Consider the following 23122-nt stretch of genomic DNA (forward strand, 5'->3'; position numbering starts at 1 on the left):
GAAACACAAGGGACCCAGAGCTATAAAATTATACACATGAAGGACAGCTGTGGCAGCTAAGCTTAGTTGTCAACTCTACACACCTGGAAAGGAGGACCTTTTGTTGAGGAGTCGCCTCCATCAGATTGACCTTTGATTGCTAATTGGTGTAGGAGGGCCCAACCCACTGGGAGTGGTACCATCCTTAGGGAGGTGGGCCTGAGTTGTAATGCAACATCTGTCCATTGCCTCTGCTTTTGTTTCTGCTTCCAGGTTCCTGCCTTGACTTCCCTGGATGATGGAAGGTAACTTGGAAGATGAAATAAACCCTTTCACCCCAAGTTACTTGGCTCCTGGTGCTTATGACAGCATCAGAAAGCAAACTAGAACACATATGAAGACTACAGGGGCTAGACAGGATTTTATCAGAAAGCCAACCATAAGAGCAGCTTAGAGGGGAGATGGTAGACGTTCAGTTGCTATCCTCCTGGGACATGAATCATGAGTAGAAATAGACCTGTACAACAAGTAGACTATAATGGGAAAACTATAAACCTTAAGACATTGCAAAAGGTCAATGGTGCTAGAATCTGGTGAACCATGGGGCAGTATAAGGCGAGAAGGGGCTGCGATGGGCATCAGGGGCTAGATTGCTTAGATGGTTAGTTTTTGGTGTGCTCATGCTGCTTAAAACCCCCACACTCACACCTCAGATCTACACGGTATGCAATAGCAAGTATTTGTTTTGTACTGTTTTGTTTGTTTGCTTGTTTTTTCCAAGACAGGATTTCGCAGTGTAACACCCCTGGCTGTTGTAGAATTCGCTCTGCAGACCAAGCCGGCTTTGAATTCACGGAGATCCACCAGTTTCTGACTCCGGAGTGATTATTTAGCACGTTTGGATCTTTGGATTGTCTGTAGTTGAGCAGGGCTAGATGCAGCCGAGGAAGCCAAAGCTCAGTGCCTGGCTGGGGGTTGGGCCCAGAGCAGTGCTATGCTTGCCTCATTCAGACAGAAAGAAGTACAGCTGCCTGGGAAAGGCTCATCTTGTGACTCATGGTCAACTCCAAATAAGGATAAGACTTGGAACCAGCTTACTGTTGCTTTTGCCCAGTGGCCAAAGGTGGTCATCATGCCAAGCCCTAAGTTAGTGAGGCAAGATACATCCTCGAGAAGGTGTGCAGTTGCATGGTAAGGGATGTGAGGGTGTGATTCGGCCACTGGGAGGGGCAAAAGGGAGTCAAAAGCCATTTTAACGCATGGAATGTGGAAGGCTTTGCTGTTTGATTCTGATACCAACTGGAAACTGTGGTATCGTTTCTATTCCCCTCCCCCTCTTGCACTTTTTCTTCTTATATTAAATTATCCAACCAACATAATTACTCAGTATATGCTCTTCTGTGTGAATGGGTCTCACTTGTTAGTTCCAGTGGCCCTCAAAACAAGACCTCCTCTCAGAAACAACCACTGGTAATCTTTTCTGTTTCTTTTTTAAGATTAAAGAAAAATTTATCTCAATACTCTCATACAGGATTTTTAAATGTTTTATCCCTCCCTTCTTTATCCCCTTCCTTCTTTATTTTTAATTTTAAATTCTTTTCAGAGAGTTTTCTTCTTTATTTTTAAAGACAGATCTCACTATATAGCCCAGGCTGGGCCAGAGCATGCTATGTAGCCCAGGCTATCCTCTAACCTGAGACTCTCTTGCCTAGCCTCTTGGGTGATGGGAAAACATACATAAGCCACCATGTTCAGCAATAGATTTGGGTTCTTAGCAAATAACTTCTTTAATTTTTTATTATTGCATTTTAATTTATTTTGCATGTGTATATGTATATGTGAAGGTATGTTGGTGTCATGGTGTGCATTCAAAGGTTAGAGGGAAACTTGGAAGTTGATTCTGTCTTTTGACCAAGTGAGTCCCCAGGAGTCAGATTATTAGGCTTAGCCACAAACCCCTTTAGCTAACTGAGCTATTTTGTATGCCCATGAGTAACCTCTTGAGCTCCAAGTCACTATCTGGGAAGGTTGTATTGTAACATTTTCAAAGCCCAGTTTCCAAAGTCCTCACTGTGGCTTGGGTATAAGGTGTAAGTGTGGGTCACGAAATGAGCCACGGAACTGGGACATTAATTCCACTCCTGCATGCTATGAGAGAATTTTGAGACCCTTATAAGGACAGATATATATTGTATCTTCCCTTGAAAATAGTGTGACTCCCAAGGCTGAACCCTAACAGGCAATTCAGCCTGGCCAAAGCTCATCCCTGGAATGTGGCTTCCAGGCTGTAAGGAAATGCAGTCCTCATGAAGAGCTTCATGGGCTGAGAAACCCAGACCCCTGCACCTCAGCTTTGGCAGAGCTGCCTGCTGCCTGTCAGTTGTGTGTGACCACTGAGGAAGGTGGCTCGTTCAGTCCTGGCTTACCTGTAGATGATTTTGTGTGAGACAGAGGTAGATGCCTCCTGCCTACACTGCCCTGTATTTAGATTCCTGGGCAAAAAAAATCAATGGACCATGGGTGTTAGAAGTCTCTGAGTCTGGGGGTAGCTTGTAACACAGAGATGTCTGGGCCACTTACTCTGTAGGTCCATAGTTCCTGGTGGAAGTGGAAGCTGTGGCTAGGCTGGCAGTGGTGCACTGCCTCCAGGAGCCCCTGGGCTTTGCCTAGGAAGAGTCAATCCCCACCCACCACCACCCCCCAGCCTGAGGCTGGGCTGAGCCACTGAATCCTGGGGATGGAAATCAGCAGAAGAAGTCCCACTTCTGCATTCTCTGACATTAAGTAAATTGTGATCTCATTGTAACAGGAAGACAACAAGTTCCAAGTTGTTCTTCCAGTGTCCCCAGGCACTATGTATCTTAGGTCAAATACCTGTTTGGTTTCAGACCCAGGACACAGGACTGCACTGCATATTCTACATATCAAAGCAGACCTGGCTTCCATGTTTTCCCAGCATCCCTCAGTCCCTACCTGACATACCAGGTCTCCAACTTTGAACTTTTCAGCCCAGGGGCTGGGCTGCCCTTCCCCCAGGGGCTCTTACCTATATAATCCAGACATTCTGGCCTCCTCCTCCTCCTCTTCCCCCCTCTTCCTCCTCCTCCTCCTCCTCCTCCTCCTCCTCCTCCTCCTCCTCCTCCTCCTCCTTCTTCTTCTTCTTCTTCTTCTTCTTCTTCTTCTTCTTCTTCTTCTTCTTCTTCTTCTTCTTCTTCTTCTTCTTCTTCTTCTTCTTCTCTCTGTGACCACATGCCCTCCCCACCCCTAATGGTAACTTCTCTGGCCTCAGGCCTTGGGGCCAGTGAACTCGCCCACCACAGAGTTCTGCCTTTAATACATTCTAATCTGGCTTGAATTGACTCAATTCACCAACAGTGGAGAAATAACCTATCAATCCCCATCTGCATAAAGAGCCAGAGGACCTCAGTGAGGGGGACAGTTCCGGTGGATCACATGATCTTGGCAACCACTAAAAGTTGAGGAAGGATGCTAGTTTGGGGGAAGTGATGGCTTTGTCTGTAAATATGCTGTGTGAGGAGTCTTGGAGTTGGTGAGCATTGACCTTGACTCTGACAAACTCTCAGTGTTGCCACTCCTATCACAGTTGCCCCTTGGCATGCATAGAGGTTTGGATTAAGGATCTGCATGGGCACCAACACCTGGTTTGGCAAGTTCTTCATATAAAATGCCCTATGACCTATATACCTCTTCCCACACTCTTTAAATCATTTCTGAGTATGCTTACTACCTCATACCATGTACATTTTAAGTAGCTATTAGACTGTACTGTTGAGGGAACGACAATAAGAAAACAGATTTGTAACTATTCCATATAGATACAGATTATTTTTAGGATCCCTTTGTTTTGTGATTTGTTACATTTTTAGAGATAGGTCCTGGGGCAGGCTCATTCAACCAGCCATAGGTTGAACAGATTTTTTTTTTAAAGGGTATGGTGGCTCACGTTTGCAACAATTCTAGTGCTTAAGGAGCTGAGGTATGAGCCGCCATACCCAGTTTTCTAAAAATCTGTTCAACCTATGGCTAGTTGAATGAGCCCATGAGGAGAGTAATGGTCAGGGAACAGCTGGCTTTGACCTCTGTGGGCCCTAGGGGCAGAGGGTAGGGAGGCAGGTCTTGATGTAAACCTAGACCACTGTGATGGTTTGTATATGCTAGGCTCAGGGAGTGGCAGGATTAGAAGGTGGGGCCCTGTTGGAGTAGGTGTGTCACTGTGGCTTTAAGACCCTCATCCTAGCTGCCTGGAAGTCAGTCTTCTCTTAGCAGCCCTCAGATGAAGATGTAGAACTCTCAGCTCCTCCTGCACCATGCCTGCCTAGATGCTGCCATGTTCCTGCCTTGATGATAATGGACTGAACCTCTGAACCTGTGAGTGAGCCCCAATTAAACGTTGTCCTTTATAAGACTTGCCTTGGTCACGGAGTCCGTTTACAGCAGTAAAACCCTAAGACAACCACTCAGTTAAAGGCGACCTCATAAAAAAAGTGAAGGATTTTTAGTGTGGGTCCCACCTAGTCCATGAATGGGGTATAGACAATTTGAAGCTTCTGGGCAGTGCAGACTTTCAGACTGAGGCATGGAGGCAACCAGGTCATATAAAGTGCTCCGGGTGGCTGGGTTGCAGTGCATGTGAAGTTAAAATGAAGTATTTTTCCTCTTTCCGCTGCCAGGGTGCCATGGCCCATAGGAAACTGTTTATTAAGCAACAGCATCTTTATGCTTTTGTGGGTAAGGCTGGCAGGGAGGGGTGTGTAAAGATAAAGAAACCGCTAGCCCCACTCCCCAGGCATGGGAGCTAGCAGTTGTGGCTGAATCCCACTACCCACTGTGTTCAACTCCCACAGTTAATAACATTGCAAAATGAGGGCTGTGGCGGCTTCTTCCTTCCTCGGCGTCTTTATAGGCAGGTTTTTTAATTTTAAGCAGGAGAAAAGCCATCAGGTATTTGAGGCTCCTGGGGGGCAGCTAATGCTTCCTGTCAAATGCTCACCCTGGGGTGCTTTGTTACCCTGACACCTCCCCAACCTAGAGTCAGCAGGCAAATCGCAGGACAAAATTCTTAGGCTGCAAGTTTATTGCATATTCATAGAATTTAGGCCATTAGGCAACATTAGCTGTTTTTTTTTTCCTTCTACTTTTTATTGAAGTCTAACCTACATTTAAAGAAGAACACAGACCTGGGTATACAGCTTGATACCTTTTCAGGAGCTAAAAGCCCTTGCTTATGACAGCACTGAGGTGGGGACAGTCCCCATGGAAGCTCCCCTCATGCCCTTTCCCTGTCATTGCTTCCTGTAAGGCTAGCAGGTCCCCATTTTACATATAGAGAGGGACTTTCAACATGACCTGAATGAATACTATAGTCTACCTCCTAGGGTCTATCTTTTTTTTAGACTTCCTCCCTCTTTGTCTTTATATTGACACGAAGCCCAAGCTGGACCTGCCTACTCATCACACACTTGAGGATGACCTTGAATTTTATATCCTCCTGTTTCCTTCCAAGTGCTTGGATTAGAAGTATGCATCATCATGCCAAGTGGCTGTGGGGCTGTGAATCAAACCCAGGGCCTTGTGCATGCTATAGGTAAGCACATTACCAACTGAGCTCCATCTTCAACCTTTGTGCTCTCTTTTATGATGGTGAGACCTAGCTACTATGTTGCATATAGATGTAATTTTTTAATTCTCACTGCTGTGTAGTAGTTCACATACCATGATTCTTCCATTCATGTGTCCATCTGTTGCTAGCCCATGGGTTTGCAACTAGATTAGCTTTGCTCTGGCCATTCCACTCCTTTCTGTGAGTGTGTATGGAGGAACCAAGATCATGGTAGATGGGCAGTTGACTCTGGTTGAGATGGCCAAGCACTTTCCTACTACATCAGCTTCCAACTCCTAAGGCTGAAGATCAGTGGGAGAAACAGCCAAATGAAAAGAAGCCACCTAAATATCTATAATATTTTTTACAGTCAAAGAAAATAGTGTAGTAAAAGTGGTTGGAGAAAGACAATTTGAACTTTAACCTCTGCGTTACCAAGGGTTGATGACGCTCTTGTCTTTTTTTCTTTTGAGAAAGGATCTTGCTACATAGTCCAAGATGGAGCTGAACTCTCAAAGTTCCTCCTGCTTGCTGGGATTGTAGACATGCAGCACCATGTGTGGTTATAAGTGCTTTTTGTTAAAGTAGTTTGCTCTGTCTGCTTTTGTAAGTCCTGCCCACCAGAAGCCTCTGGTTCATCCTTCTAGAATAGGTGCCCAAACTGCCGACTTAACATCGTCTTAGTCCATTTTCCATCGCTAGAAAGAAAAACCTGGAACCGAGTGATTAAGAAGAAGAGAAAGTTGCTGCTTGGATGTAACTTTTATTTTCTCAAACCCTATTTTTAATGCTGGTTCTTAAATGCTTTAACCTCCTTTCTAGCCTACCACCTACTAGAGGGAGTGGAATGGAAAGGATACGGGGGAAGTAAACCTATTTAGAAATGGTTCTTTGGGGCAACTCCTGTCTGTGTTGTCAAGAAATTAGGAGTTCAGTTCCTAGGTTAGCAGTGGCAGCTCAATCTACTTGTAAACACGTCACAGATACACCAGCAGTCCAGTTTGGTAGAGTCAGGATAGCAAACATGAATCAGCAGTGGTGGCACTACATAGCAGAGACAGCTGGGCCTCAGCCTCAGCACAAGTCAGCAGGAGAGACCAAGGCCAATAGGAATGCCAGGAAAAGTTCTTGGCTGTACCTCTCTCAGAGAAATGATGATCAGCAAAGACATTGCACAGCTAGCTGGACCAACAAACCAAGCCCAGTTCAGCCTCCTCCACTGTCCCTTGAGTCCTATTTATATTTTCTCCAAACAGCATGTGTCCCCTACAGGTCTTGCCTCAGCATGTGTCTTGCCTTACTTAGTCTGTGTGTCTGTCTCAGCTGACATCACTGACATCACTGACTATCAGCCCGAGTCTGCAAATGTGGCATGAAACTACAACACATCATCAAAAGGTTTTTGGTTCATTTCTCTTTGTGGAGTCTTGACAAATGGAGCCCAACAACGCAATATAAGGTGAACCAATATTTGCTTGTCCTTCATGAAGAATCCTTCATCACAATGTCCTTTCACGTGCTTGCTCTAGCATCCTTTCTCCTGTGTCTGCTTCAGTGAAACCTTCCTTCACGAGTCTGCCTTAGCCTTTCACCTGTGTCCACTTCAGCAAAATGTTCCTTCACATGTTTGTCCCAGCAAATCACCATCCAACACAACTGACTTTCCAAAGAAACCTTAACTTTCTACTTCATTTGGGCTCCAAGTTCTGGAAGTGTAAGGGTATGTATGGTACCTACACCTGTCTGCTCTGCGGCTGGCACAAAGTGCACAGCAGAGGGCTTAGTGGCCAAGAGAAAACAAAAGACCAAGCTTCGGTGCTAGCTAACCTAGTGGATAGAAGAGGGCTTTAATCCATTACTGAGGGCACCGCTCCTATGACAAAAACACCTTCTAGCAGGCTTCACTTCCTGCAGCATCGAGGACTGAGCCTTGGTAAAAATTTGGTGAGGAGAAATCATAGCAAAAGTGAGCAGGAAGCCCTAGCAAGACCGTCAAATATGTTGTGGGCCTGTGGCTACTGTTTCTGGGCCTTTCTGTCTTTCAGGGGCCTCCCATGCCTAGCTCCAGGTTGCTTAGTCTACTGATCCTCTTCATCGCTGTTGATGGAGTGTGCTACTAGGTACTTGACATGTCCTTGCTTCAACAAATGCTCCCTGCCTTCTGCTTGGGGACCTCCAGGTTGAATTTGAACTTGGGACTTCAAAGTAAATAGTGTATGTGGATATTCATGCTACTTCCTGAAAGTCCAGGGGGGTGCCCCACCCTACCTTCATCTCCCATTTTCTTGGGAAAGAAGACATGGTCACATTATGATTCTGGCCCCTAGGCCATTTAAGAATATGACCTCCTTGGAGACTGGCGGGACAGTGTTTTGGGGCGCCCCAGCCCAGGCAGAAAGGCATGCCTTTTGCCTGCTGGTCACCTCTTCTGCCAAGGAGTGTGCTGGCACATGGCAGGAAGCCCAACAGACTGTTGGGTTTAGCTCTTGAAGGTGGCCTGAGGCCAAGGCATTGTGTCCAGCCAGCCCTTTCTGGATAAGCCGGCCACTCAGGAAGAAGAACTGGAGAGGCCTCTGGACCCAGAGCCAGTTCCTCTGCCACCCTTAAGATAGAGGACACTTGGTGGGGGAGGGAAGGTGAGAGACCATAGAGCAGGGGCTCTGAACCTCTTGAGTTTGACGTAGAGGAGGTCATTTTCCTGAACAAAATCATGTGTGTATCTGGAATCGCAGTCCTCAACTAAGCTCAGGGTGGGTGGGAAGACTGTGAGAGAGTCCAGCCCAGGCCCAGACTCAATGCTGTTTGTCACCATTGCTGTAATATTTCCACTGCCAGGACTAATCATTGGGGGGCAGGGGGCAAACCTGGCAATGGTGGCACCAGCCTGCTGGACATCTTTGGGGGATCTGACTAAGAGCAGGGTACCCCCTGCTCACCCTTGCATTCCCCTGCATAGCTTTGAAAACTGCCACTTAGGCCAGACTCTGTCTTTAGTTGAAATGATGGATTCCCAGAAGGGAGTGGGGGAGTTTGTGAACAGCAAAGTTCCTCAGGCTGCGCTCTGAGGATAAAAGAAGGAATGTCACCTTCCTTAGGCTTGAGAAAACCCTACACCCCACAGGAGGAGGCATCAGAGGCGAGAACCTAGCTGGGAGGGTGTTTGAGCCTGGGTCCTCCAGGAGGGTGCTCCCCTCCCAGCTTCGCTGGATGCAGGATCCCTTCACCTTTGGAGGCTTGGACCGAGAGCTCCTTCCCCTTCCCCTAGCGAGGCCAGGATGGTCTGCTTTTTGGCAGCCATCCCCTCCCCCTCTATCTTTCACAGCCATTAGAAACGAAGTGGCTATATTAATGTCCCGTCTTCACTGTGAGGAGGCCAGTGGCATCACTGCCACGTTCGCTCTCCCTCTAATGATTTGTCCTGGCAGTAGAAATATTACAGCGATGATTTCATGTAGAATTTCATTTGCCGTATTTTTTTTTCAAACCCTTGAAGAAGGAGCTGAGCGATTAATGGGTCTTTGAGAGATCAAAGCTGTATGTGGCACAGAGCAAATAATTGCAGCTAACATTGATTGGGGACACTGTATGTGTCAGGCACCGTTTCCCTACCACAACAACCCTGTGAGGTAGGCACGGTGTTTATCACTTGCATGATGACATAGAGAGCCCAAGTCACTGAAGGGGTTCAAAGCCATAGCTGCATGGCTCTGCTGCTTTCCAGCAGTCCCTGTGCTACCTTCTGATGGTAGGAAGAGCATTAGAGCAGTAGGTCCAGGTCCCTGTCTACCCTGTCTATTCCTGAACTGCAGCCTGAAAGAAGTCAGGCTAAATGTTGATTTTTCTGGGAACCTGAGTCTGCAGCCTTCCTCAGGGCTACTGGGTGGGTCCTAGGTCTAGTTACTGGATCATGGACTACACATAAACTCTGTTACTCCTTTTCTAACTGAGCAGGACATGTTCTGCCTCAGTTTCCCCATCTCCTTTTATGCAAAAATAATGGTGTGATATATGTTGAATACCTACTGTGTGCTAGGAGCTCTCCATAGACTATGCCTACTGATCATGGCTCCTGTTGAAAGGTATCACAACCTGTCCGCCCCTTTGATAGGCCAAGTGACTGGGGTTTGGAACTCCCTACCGAAGCACAAGGCCATGCTGAATAAGTAGCTCCCAATCCAGGCCTGGATTGCTTTGCATCTCAGGTAGCTCACTTCTTTGAGAGGAGAATCATTATTGGGACTGAAGAGATGGCTCAGCCAGTAAGAGAGGTTACTGCTCTGGCAGGGGCCCTGAGCTTGACTCCAAGCAAGTGTGTCCAGGGGTGTACAACTGTCTGTAACTCTTGCTCAAGGGAACCCTGCAGCATTTTATGGCCCGCAAGTGTATATGAATGCAAATATCCACAATTCAAAATAAAATTTCAAAAGGACAGAATAGTTACCATGTCCGACACTTACTGAGAAGGTTCTTCTCCCTCTGGGAGATAACGATTCACATTCTGACATCACAGGGAATGCGTGAGCCAGGTCCAGAGGTACTTTGCAAGTTGTCCAGGCTCATACAACTCAGTGATGTGAACTCTGGTTCTTGGACCTGGGTTGGTCTGTCTTTCTTTTGCCATAATGTCTCATGTGTGGGATCATAGTTAACAAAAATGACAGTTTCTTAGAGGAAGTTTGTTGTCTGGCTATTTGTTGTAACTCAAGGAGCTGGGAAAAAAAGGCAGTATTTTTAAGGCCACAATTGAGGAAAAAGGAGAAAGGAAACTCTCTTAATATAAGAATTGTTAGGCCTCCAGTGTGAGAAGCCAAAAGAGGACCAGGACTCAGTCAATTTGTCAATCCATCCATCCACCCACCCACCCATCCATCCATTCCTATTATCCATCCATCCATCCTCTATCCATCCATCCATCCATCCATCCATCCATCTTCTATCCATCCATCCATCCATCCATCCATCCATCCATCCATCCATCCATCCACACCATCCATTCCTGTCATCCTTCCATCCATCAGTTCCCACAGCCATTCATTTATTCACTATCCTGTCCATCCATCTATCCACTATCATGGGTTGATTTCCTTATTCATTCATGCATCTAGTCAATCTATTCATACATCCCTCTGAGGAGAGACCAAGAACCCTGGGAGAGTCTGCCATTCTGGCTCCTTGGTAAGTCTGTGTCCCCTATCCTGGTTTTGATACAAGAAGGAAAATGTCTCCGAGTACAAAAGTTATTTATTCATGAGGGCAGGGTCCCCCTTTCTGAAGAAGGCTGTCTCACTTACAGCCAGGCAGATCTGAGCACTTGGAGGTGAGATTGTGTGCTCGCTTATAACGCAGATGCTTGAGGCTTGAGACTCCGGAGTAGGGAGACGGCTTGGTCCTTTGCTCAGTGACCTGGAGATTCCCCAACCTTCTGAACCCAGGATTGACCTGGGAGGGAGTCCCTGTCACTTCCTTCTCCCACACCCACATCTCTCAAGTGGGTGGGAAGTTTGGGAGGGAGCAGCCAAAGACAGTTTGCTCAGAAATCTCATCTGGTACCAGTGGCTGCTTGTTCTGATTTATGGACCAGATTTTTCTCAGGCCTAGAAAAGCCACAGGAAAGAGGACTGTAGGCATTTTAGAAAGCTGCCCATTCAGAGTCTGCTCTAGCACCTCTATTCCCTTCTGAGAGAACCCCCAAACCTCCTCAATACTCCAGGCCCCTCAGCATAGCTTTACCAGATGGCTTCTTACCCTGTCTTAACCTCTTTCTATCCTGCTGGCCCCTCATTGCCTGTAGGGAGCCTTCCTTGACCCTTCCAGCTTTCTCTGTTCATCAGTTCTGAGCCTGCCAAGCAAAGCTGACTTTGGGAACGTCTCCTTCACCCTACCTATGACGAGGCTCTCCTGCCTCGCTTAGCCCTTACAAGACTTCATTTAGGTTGACTTAATGCCCACTTTTCAGGTGAGTACACCAAGGCTTTGAGAGGTTCTCAATAAGCCAGATTCATCCAGCTAGTATAGAGGGATTGGGATATGTATACCCATGTCCACAGGCTATAGTTTATATTTCTCCTTCCTTTCCCTCCTCTTGTGGCACTGGGATTGAGCCCAGAGTTTTGTGTATGCCAACCAAACACTCTACTAATGAGCTATATTCCTAGCTATCGTTTTCCTTCATTTTTTTTTTAGGGTGTGGGGTGGGCTTTCATTAAGTTTTGAAGTCTAACCTTGAACATCTTTTCTAGCCTAGGCTAGCCCTGAGCTTGTTTTTCTTTCTTAAGGTAGGGAAGCTTGTGCCATGCAGTCTGGAGTCCTGGAGAGCCTGGAACCAGGTTCAGAAGGGGACAGCGGTGTTGAGGCAGACTCTGAAGAATGGCTTTCCAAATGCATGCCTGCAGCACCCTTTCCTGTGGCTTGTCCAGGCCTGGGAATATAACTAGGCTCCACAGGGACCAAATGAGCTGAGGTCCCACTAGGCCCTGGTGTCGTTCCTTTGACTCATGCCAGAGCTTCAGTTTCCTTCCATGTTGAAATGGGGACAGCTTTATTACAAACCTTTAAGAGATCATATCTCATGCAAGCTTTTGGCAATGGTACCCGAGTGTGGCTCTCCAGTGGTTACAAAGAGGGATCTGAAAAAATGGCTGTGCTTTGTGGAAAGCTGACTAATCAACCCGCCCCCTTTGCAACCCCAGAAAAGCCCTTGCTGAGGAGGCACCCCCTTCTGCTCTACAGCATTTGCCACCCCATAATTAAACACTACTTCTGCACTTTGACACCTTACAGCTCCACAGGGACATCCCTGCCTGGGGGTGGAGTGTGGTAAGTCAGTGCTAGTACAGAACTTAGCAGAGCCCCTTCAAAGTGACCTTGTTCAACCCCAGTCCTCTCCCACACAAGCAGAAGCCAAGGCCCAGAGAGGGCCAGGAATTTACCTGAGGTCAAACAGCCATCAAGGATGGGCTCACTGCAGCTGTGAAGATTCCTCTCTTGGGGCTTGGGGATATTGTGGATCTATTTGTGTCTCTGCTTCCCTGGGAGGGGCACAGAGGCTACCTTAAGGAGGGGAATGGGAGAGGAAAAGCCTAAAGGCCTGGGAGGCTCACCCACTATCTTCTGAAAGCCATTGAATGAACATTAGACCTGATAGAATAGGGTCAGGGAGTGCCCCAATCTGTCCAGACACCCCAAGACCCAGGTATATATACCTGTATTATATACACCCCTGTAGTATGCCTGGGATTCGTTTTGTAGCTGCGTTTCCTGGCTTCCTTCATGAGCACTGGTAACATCTGGCCTCTCTGTGTGACAGGAGAACATGTGAACCCTTCAGAGCTGTGTGGGTTTGCTCCCTAGCTCCAAGAGAAGCAGGACCCACTGTCCCCTGAAATATGTTCAGTGCCAGCCCTGCCCCTGGTCCCTGCATCCTTTTCACCACTTGACCAGGATCCATTTTCCTCACAGCCACCACAGACCCCCATGACAAACACACAGGAAGATCTATTTTGTGTCACCACTCCTGTCACCAGCACCTGCAGAGCCAGAGGAGAGGCAGCCAAATGCTGTGCTAATTATTCTAGCTTCCAGCAGGGTCTCAGAGGTCCCAGCCATGGTTAAGTCTTAACTTTCATGCTATGGTGCACCGGCATGCAATTTACTTCAAAGAGAGCGTCAATCCCCACCACGGCGTGTATCAGAGGAGTGGCACATAAAAGTGGCCCATGTGCTCCCTACCCTGGCTGTCTTCTCACTCCCCCTCCTCTCCCTCCCCAACTCTTCCTCCTTCCTTCCCTCCTTGTAAGTTTGAAAAAGCCAGCCCTGCGGTTGGTTACACATTTTACACGAGAAAACATTTACACACACGTCTGCTCCCAGCCTTATAAATCAAGGCTTGGCGACTCGGCAGCGGAAATGCAGGCAAGCTCAGTCTGGTCCCCCAGAGCCTTTGCTACAGTGACAGCTATCGGTGCAGATCTTGACCAAAGGCAGCTGGGTGAATTCCAACCCACTTCTCAGACTTGGGAAGATGGGGCCTGACCAAAGCCTTACCTTTCCATAATGCCTCCTCCCCAACCTTTTTCAGTCATGCCAACACATGCCATCTACCCCTATCCCCCATAGGACCAGTGATGGAGTGTCTTTCCCTAGAGTCATGGGCAGCACTAGGGAAGGTCAGTACTGCTCCGTAGGCTGCCAAAGGACCATGGGTTATTTTTATCCCCCCAAAGCAAGACTTCCTCTTCCTGAATGGATCCCCCTGTGCGTGGGGTTATCTAAAGAAGCGTTTCCAGTGATTACTTAACACTGAAAGACATCTGCTATCTTTGCTGGCACACATGGGACTGGTGGCCTGAGAGGGCCTTGTGAATCCTGGCGTTGTCATTCCAGCCTGGGAAGGGAATGGAATGAGACAGAGGCACATCTGACTCTGTCCTCTAGCCCTGGCTCCTAGCCCCTGCCTCCTCCCAACCACCTCTGCAGAGGCGGCTGTGCCAGGTCTAATGCTCTAATGTCATCTTCCTAGAGCCATTTGTGATTCCTTGATGCTGTAATTACCGCAGCTCCACTCCCCTCACAGCCACTGCCATTAGCTGGGCAGACCGCAGGCTGCCTTGGCAGCCTGGGGGGCCTCTGTGGGTTACTGGGGGTGGGCAGGACCCTCCTGGAAGGCTGAAAGCTGCCCAGAGGCCTGAACCGCTGACTGAACCAGCCAAATGCTGGTGATTACTGGCTTTCCCCTGAGTGTAACCCCTGGCTGTCAGCCAGCTGTGGAAAATACCCTAGGGCTGATGGCAGGGTGACATATAGCTTGGACTACACTACTGACACTTTGGTGACCCTGGACAAGTCACAGCCCCTCTGATCTTTGGTCCTCTCAGCTGTAAAAGGAACTCTAAAGAGAAGGAGGTAGAGTGCTAGGAAATGAATCCCCTAAGTGAGAAGGCCCTCTCCATTCCCCATTTGGAGAATTCTGACTTCCCTTCATCTCAACTCCCAGAAAGCTGTGCAAAGCCTTGGTACTCATTTTTTTTTTTAATCAGAAATTTAGGCAAGCTACTAAATTCATCTTGAGAACAGAGAGGAGCAGCAGACCAATGCCCCAGAACTCTCCCCTGCCAAGAATTGTGGCTATAATCTCAGAAACCCTTCTGTGGGCTAGTCTAACATCCCCTTCTAAGGACAGTCACCCAGAAAAGAGATGAAGGCTTCAGGTAGTCCAGTCAGCCAGCCTTTGAGGGTAGGAGAAGAAGGGCTATATAGACTCTCAGAAATGAGAGAGCCCAGTTAGACACCTGAAGAAGACAGGGCGGAGTTTTGTTCCCAGCCCTTCTTCCTCTCCTATTCTTGTTCCCATCCTTAGTGTTACTTCGATGGCATTGTGATCAACAGCAAACTATTGTCTCGGTGGTCAAGGCTTGCTGAAAGCAAGAGTGGATATTGTACCCAACAGCTCCAGGTAGCTTTAAAACACTGCCACAAGTTCCCACGACTCCCACCTTCCATCAGGAGCTGCTTCTATGGACATCATCCCTTGAACCTGGACGGGCTTGTAACTACTCCAGCCACAGTATATGTGCTCTGTGATTTTCAAGATTAGGTCACTGAGAGCCAGGTCACTTCTGACAACTTCACAGAAATACTTGCAGTTGAATGCCAAGCTACTGTGGAAGGTGTCCGACCCCAGGCTACCACATTGTGAGGAAGCCCAGTTTATTCCAGTAGGTTACATGCAGGTGCATGTAACAGTTAACAGTTTAGGCTGAGGACAGTCTCTGAGTCACTGTGCCCTATGTACTAGGCATGTGACTCAAAGAACTTCCAGATGGCCCTGGCGATCAGTTACCAGGCACTTCCCAGACATTGAGGAGCAGAGATAAACCTTCTGGGTAGATCTCTGTCTGAAATCCCTATCCACTGATTTGATGACGTAGTAAAATGTTTGTGGCTTATGCCACTAAGATTGGGGTGGTCTGTAAGCAGCCATAGATAACAGGAGTAGCTCCCTAGCCCAGGTCCTGGCTAGCATTTGGCCTAATGCATGGAGACATGGACACCTGTTTTCCATAAAGGAAGCAGGAAGTGTTGTAGAAGGCTAAGGATGGCAAAAGGCCAAAGGATCTGTGGTGTGGGCTACATATGGCTCCTTGGCTGCTGAAGTCGGCAGGCTCCCAGAGGGAGGTTGGGACCCTGGGAAGGCCAGTTCTTCCTATCTCTGGTATTGGTCTCAGTGTCTGTGTGAGCTATGGGAACTGGAGGCTTTCTTAGCTCAGTTTCCTTGTGTTTTCTGGGAAGCCCGGAAGTCTTCCTCTTTTATTCCCTTCTAATCTGTTACTTGGGTCTGAGTGGTTTATGATGGAAGAGAAAGGAGAGGCAGGCACGTGCTCATGAGTAATGACACATCCTTTTGTGGCTTATCTGTCAAAAGGAGAGAGGACAGATTCCCACCCAGACACCAAGAAGATCATCTGGCAATATGATCTATGAAGGCTTTGGCTGTATGGGTTGGGAGCACACTTGCCCTACCTGTGACCAGAGTCTATTTGCCATGTTGTTTGTGATTTCTATAATTTCTAAGCATGTTGGGTTGCTTTTCTCTCTTATTGATTGATTGATTGTTATTTGTATATGTGTGTGTACACATACGTGGACTTGTGTGAACTAACACATGAGTTCCTTTTAGTACCCAGTTGTGTAGATCAGGGACAACCTTCGGTGTCATTCCTCAGGCATCTTCTACCTTGTCTTTCAAGACCGGCTTTCTCACCGGTCTGTAATTGACTGTGTAGGCTAGGCTGGCTGGCTGCTCGGCTCTAGGGATCTCTGTGTCCACACTCCCCCAACTGCAGACTGGGATTACAAGCATATGTCACCTTAAAAAGATACGGATTCTGAGGATCAAACCCAGGTCCTCGTGCTCACAAAGCAAGCACTTTACTTACCAGTGTCTTTTCAGCTTCAGTCCAACCCCCTCCTTTCTGAACTATCAAAAGAGAGAACCACGCATTCAATTGTGGGCTATCCCACAATGCTCTTAAACATTTGCTGGCATTTATGTTCCTGGCTCAATTTTACACAGAAGTCCAATCAATGGCAAACTCTAGTTTGCTATCTAGAGTTTGACAAATTGATGATGGACTACTTGGGTTAGAAGAAGAAGGAGAAGGAGACGGAGACACGGAGACGGAGACACGGAGACGGAGACGGAAAGGAAAGGAAAGGAAAGGAAAGGAAAGGAAAGGAAAGGAAAGGAAAAGGAAAGGAAAGGAAAGGAAAAAAGGCACTCAGAAGCCTTGACTCAGAAATTGTTAGCCACAAGTGTGAAAACAGGGAACCCTGGGGGAAAATTGCAAATTTGTTCTTAAACCTGCTTAGATCACAAGTCAGGGTAAGTCTTTATTTTCAAGGGGATATGTTTTGCTTAAGTGGCAAACACAACCACAAATAAGGTTTAAGAAGCCCCTGATATCTGACATTTAGCTGTGAGGCTACAGGGAAGAGACACTTCAGTCAGTATATGGCTATGCTACAGGCCAACCTGGGTATACCATGTGGAGTGTAGGGTGGAGTTTGAGGTCACAAATTTGATCTTGGTGGTCCTCTCGGAGCAGCCTGAGGGTACAGGGTTTGAGCCAGCAGTTTCCTGGCATCCTTTGTTATCTCTCTTCCCCATCCTAGGAAACAGTCACCTGTCTCCTAGTTGGCTAGGATCATCTACTAGAGAGAGTGACATCACAGTGACCAGAAACCACCTCCTTTTGTCTGGAGGAGTTATGATGTCATTCCCTCTGGCAGCGATGCAGGATGTTGGCAGCTGGGATTCCTCAGGGCCCTCCTGAAGTGATAATTGCCTTAGATTTTGTTATAATTATCTTGTTAAATCGCAGCCATATACTTTTTTTTTTCTTTTGGATTTTTTCCCTTTGCAATCCATTTAAACAGTCTGGAAGATTAAATAAAACCACATACCCTAAACAAAAACAAGATTGCTACACACACACACACACACACACATACACCGTTGCTTCTTTAAAATACTGTAAGACTAATTCTTTTTAATGAAAAGGGCGCAGATACGGCATAATTAGATTGCTTCCATTAAAAAGTCATCATTTCAATATCCTCATATAAATATCTGCATCCCGTTGCATATTTTAAGCAATTGCATAATAAGCCCCCAAGTGAAAAACAGAGCAAAACTCATTTCCTGACCACAAAAGGAGAAAGGAGTCACTGTGTGCTGTGAGTTCCAAGGAGAACAGGATTGGATTCCTCCCACACAGCCTGGAGGGAGATAGAGTTCATTGCTACAGGGGAGAGAATTATAACAACACTTAACCGCTGTGACCCATGCAGCTCTGTGCCTCTCTGCCATTGACCATCAGAAGTGCAGCTCCCACTGTGGGCAGAGAGAGAGGAGAGAGGTCCTGACTCCCTTTGTTTGGCCTTAGGGGACTCCTGGAGTGTGGGAAAGGCTGTCCCAGACTTCAGTATCAACAGGTGAATGAATACCAAACAGTTCAGGTATCCTGGCCACAGACCCATGATGTGTCATTTCAGGCTTCCGAGGTTTTTAGTCCAACTGGAAGTTGGCCAGGCCAGGGAAGAAGAGGGAGCTGGTGTGGGCATGGCCTGGGAACCCTATACTATAGACCTGCATCAGAGTTGCTGGCCAGTTGCTTGGACTCTTACTTGCTGTCCCTTTCTTTTGGTCTCAGAGGGTGCCTGAAGGTGTTAAATGCAAGCATGTTTGAGGAGCATGGCATGTGACCAGCGCTGGAGCCACAGCACTGTGTGAGAGGACCCCCTAGATTGTAAAGACCACCCTTCCCTTGTTCCTTTTGTATGCCATCTCTCTTCCCCTGAATTATTTATTATTACGCCTGGCTACTAGGGATCCATTTGGTTACAAAGAGACAAGCAAAGGACTGGTACAGATTGGCACTTGTAAGAAAAACATGATACAAATTTGAGCTGAATATACTGACACACAGCTGAACTCCCAGTACTTGGAAGGCTGAGAGGCAAGTAAATTGAGAGTTGGAACCTAGTCTGGGCTACAGAGTGAGTTCAAGGTCAGCCATATCAAGTACATATCAAGACCAGTCTTAATTTCCTTTCTATTGCTGTGATAAACACCAACCAAAAGCAACTTGGGACAGAACAGGTTTATTTCAGCTAGCATCTCTCAGGTCACACTCCATCATTGAGGGACGTCAGGGCAGGAACTCAGGGACAAGACAGGAACTGAAGCAGAGGTCATGGAGGCAAGTTGCTTACTGGCTTGCTCCCCATGGCTTGCTCAGTTTGTTTCTTTATACCACCTAGAAGTATCTGCCCATGGTAGAAGGCACCACCCATAGAGAACTGGGCCCTGTCATCAATCATTAGTCAAGAAAATTCCCCACGACTTATCTATAATCCAATCTTTTGGAGGCAATGCCTCAAATAAGAGTCTTTATTCTCAAATGAGCCTATCTTGTGTCAAGTTGACAAAAATCTAGCCAGCACAAGACCCTTTCTCAGCAATCCAAAAAGAAAAAGAAAGAGAGAAAATAATTCAGTAATAGTGGTTAGGTTACTTCTGACAAAGTAATTGGCTGGGTGGCTGGGAAAAGGTTGGGAAGGAAACACTTCCCTGCTCATGCTTTTGAATTTGATGTTGTATGGATATCAAGATGTAAATATATAAGCTAAGTAAAAATTACCAAATAATCACAAAGTCATACATATACACATTTGTACATAATATAATAGTGAATATCTATTATTTGTGCTTACATAGCAACTTGGCTTTCCTTTTTAAAGAAAAATATTTATTTTATGTGTATGTTTGTGTGCATGGATGTGTATGCACCATGTGGATTCATGGTACCCACAACGGTTAGAGGAGAGTGTCAAATCCCCTCGAACTAGAGTTACGAATGTTTGTGAACCACTTTGTGGGTACTAGGAACCAAACCCAGGTCTTCTGCAGGAGCAGCAAGTGTTCCTAACTGCTGACCTTGATTTTCTTTGGGGGTAAAAGTTACTACTCTCATTTGGTATTAGCCTTAAGACCCTCCAAGACCCAAACACACACACATTGAAGGTAGGCATAGGCCCTGAATCAAAGAGCACATGAGTAATGTGCTGTAATAGCAGAAACACAGACTAATGTGAGCTTTTTCTGCAACTGTTTTGTTCTAGCTACAGGAAAAGAACGACTTATTGGTGTTTGGTGTTACTGAAGGGGCCATAGCCTAGACAGGCCAGCGACGTCTTTGCTGGGAGGGAAGGGAAATCCCGTCTCGAAATAAAGCTAATTAATACTGAGGAAAACAGAGACAGGAGAAGGAACAGGAAGAGGAAGGGGAGGAGGAGGAGGAGGAAGATACCAGCACAGACAGAGAAAGAAGCAAGAGGGAGGGAGGGTGAGGTTTTAGTCTTTGAGTTTGAGCTTTGCATCCTGTGGTATCTGAAGTGGACTCTCTATTTTGTGGATAGGTTAAGTTACAAGCATCCTTGTCATGTTTTGTATGCTACTGTCCATCTTGGCTGGGTTTCTTTCCTTTACAGCTATGGGAGTCCTGGCTGCATGCATATTTGTACAAACCTGAGTTGAGATGAAAGGAAATCTACAGAGGTCAGGGACAGTAAGAATGGCAGAAAGACTCCGTAGGAGCATCTCTGAAAGTCTCACTTGGTCCGTGAGGCTGTGGGAATAGAGTGCATTGAAGTCTCACACTTCCTCTGACTTGGCTCCCTTTTCTTCTGAGCTGTTTACCACTGAGCAGTCTGAGCAGAGGCATCACTGACCATACCCATTATGTGGCCCTTCTTCTTTTATCCTTTGGCTGCCATTTTTGTTATCTGGCACATTACTTGACTTTAGACTATTGCTTTCAAAAAGACCTTAGGTCAGAAGCATGTAGATATGAGCCCAAGTCTCCCTTGGCCATGTGACCTTGGGCAAGTCTTTTAGACTACCTTCATTTTGAACGTAGTTTTCCTCACCTTAAAAAAAGATGTTATGTCTGCCCTAGACAATGTAAACATGGACAATATTTAACTTCTTTTCTTGTTTCGACCTTGCATCTCTTCCCATCTCTCCTTTGGTATTTCTGGCTTCTGGCTTTCAAAACTAGAGAATGGAGCTAATCATGTCCCTCAGATATGTCTTATCACCATGTCCAACAATCCAGGCTTAGATGGACTTTTCTGATGTGGTTTTTTCCTTCTACATCTCCCACCCCCATTCCATCCCACTCTCCCCACCCTACCTTCAGGTCCAACATCCAGTCTAATATGCATCCTTTAGAAGATATATGGTGGTTTTGTGGTATACATATGCTTTTCATTTATAAGAATGGTAATTTAATATAAAGCTATAAATCTTCTTCCTCTTTCACTCATCATGCTGTCTTCAAGATCTGTCATGTGCTGTATGTAAATCTCCTCTATTGCTTTTGACGGCTACACGGAATTCCATCATATGAATGGCTGAGGTAAAGACTCAGGGCTTTCTGGGTCATAGGATTTGCATAGACTACATTCCTAAACACCACCAGACAATCCTGCAGGGTGAAACTGCAGTGTTGAGGTCCCACCAGCAGTACACAGAGTTTCTGGGTCCACTATCTATAGCACTTGGCTTTATCCATCTTTGATGATGTTGCTAATGTCTGTGTTTGAAGAGATGCTGTTTCTATGTGTGTTTTTCTGGTAATTTGTTGGCTCTGATAACCTCTTTATCTTCTTGCTTACCATTAAAGGGTTTCTACCTAGGAGTTGCTTGTATGAATGATTGGACCTCTTTTGTTCCCACTGTTTCTCCTTGTGGGTGAAAAACCCTCTGAGTTCTGTGCCCATTTTGACAACATTGAACACATGAACATGGACAGTAGTTAATGAAGACAACAAGTGACAGTGATTTATGATAATATATAATGTCGCTCTTTGTTTATTTTCTCATAGTCTGGTTCCTTTCTTACGTTTTTAAAATATAAAAACATTAAGCAGTATTACAAGTGAGTCCCCCTTGCAAAAATATACTTTGGTTTTTTCCGTTGTCTAGTTTGTTTTTGTTTTTGTTTTCAGAGATGTGGAGAGGAAAAATAAAGAATGAAACATGAAAGATGGAGAGATTGAAAGAAGGGGAAGAAAAACAACCATAAAGCAACTAAATAATAAAATATAATACAAATTTTAAGGGGCTGAAGAGAGAGACAGAGAGAGAGAGAGAGAGAGAGAGAGAGAGAGAGAGAGAGAGCGCACTCAACAATTGAGTGTCTACTGCTCTTGCAGAGGATCCGAGTTTGGTTTCCAGCAACCATATTGGGGTGGTGGCTCACAAGCAGCTGGAACTCCAACTTCAGGAGATCTGGTGTCTCTGGCCACCAAGGGTACCTGTATTCACATGTACGTACCCACATGCAGATGGAGAATTGGATAGTAAAGATGAATCTTTAATGCAATTTAAAAAGAGTATAAAAAGGCAAGGTGATGATTATCATAGAGAAACAGAAACAGAACAAGAGAATGAAGTGGAAGAAAAAGAGGAGGAGGAAGGAGCAGATGAAATACAGATGGCTTCAACTTCCTGGTGCCTTGGACTTAAGATTTTTCACTTTTATGATGGTGAGACAGGGATGTGACTGAAGCTGGACCATTTTCCCCACTTTGAATGTTCAATGTGGGTCTCCTCCAAGACTAGCGGTATACAGTTTGGTCTTCTCTGGTGATGCTGGGCATCATCGGCAGTAGCCATAGCAACCAGCCAACCCCACAGTCACAGGGCCTGTAGGGATAGACTGGGATGTTTTCCAGGATGGACACCTTCCCTACTTAGGAAACTTGCAATGCATGTCAGATTTGTCAGGATGTAACTCTGTAGAGGTCCCAAACCTCATAGCTGAGACAAAACAACCGGAAGGGGTCTTGACCCAATTCTGAACTCTTGGACCTCGAAATGATACCATCCTTCTGTGTCTTGTGGGTTTTATCCAATGTCCTCTGGATTGACAGCAGGTGAGTTGCCCACTTCTAGCTCATGAGGTGGTGGGGGCTGAACTTTGTATCTGTAGTCACATAACCTTTCAGGGTGCCTTGACTCCACTCTTCTCCCTCTTTCTGCTTCTTCCTCCTGAGAATCCCTCTCAGCATGAGGGCGACTCCCCAGTAGTGGGAAGGAACACTGTGAGCTGCCTAGCTTAGCAGCACTCTTCTCTCTGGAGCTTATACTCCGAATGCTTTGTGGATGAAGGCAGGGATCTGCAGGACCGTCTCAGTATATAAGGAACTAATGGGATGCTATCAACTACATCTCTTCCTTCTCGGGGAGATTTCTCCCAAAAAGGCTGGTAGGAGGCTAGTAGGCTCGCTGGTTCTTGATTAAGGAACAAAGACGAGAGTTGTCTCCTGAAACCCAGTCTGTGCTCTGCTGATGGGAGACAAAATCTGTAGTCTGGGTGTAATGAGTGTGTTTCAAACCCCACAAATGATCCAGGCAGAGGTGAGCATAGTTCACTGTGAGGAAAGGGGGGTGTCAAT

Source organism: Mus caroli, unplaced genomic scaffold (genome assembly GCF_978045245.1).
Source record: "Mus caroli unplaced genomic scaffold, Mus_caroli_1 scaffold_5, whole genome shotgun sequence".
NCBI classification, from domain to species: domain Eukaryota; kingdom Metazoa; phylum Chordata; class Mammalia; order Rodentia; family Muridae; genus Mus; species Mus caroli.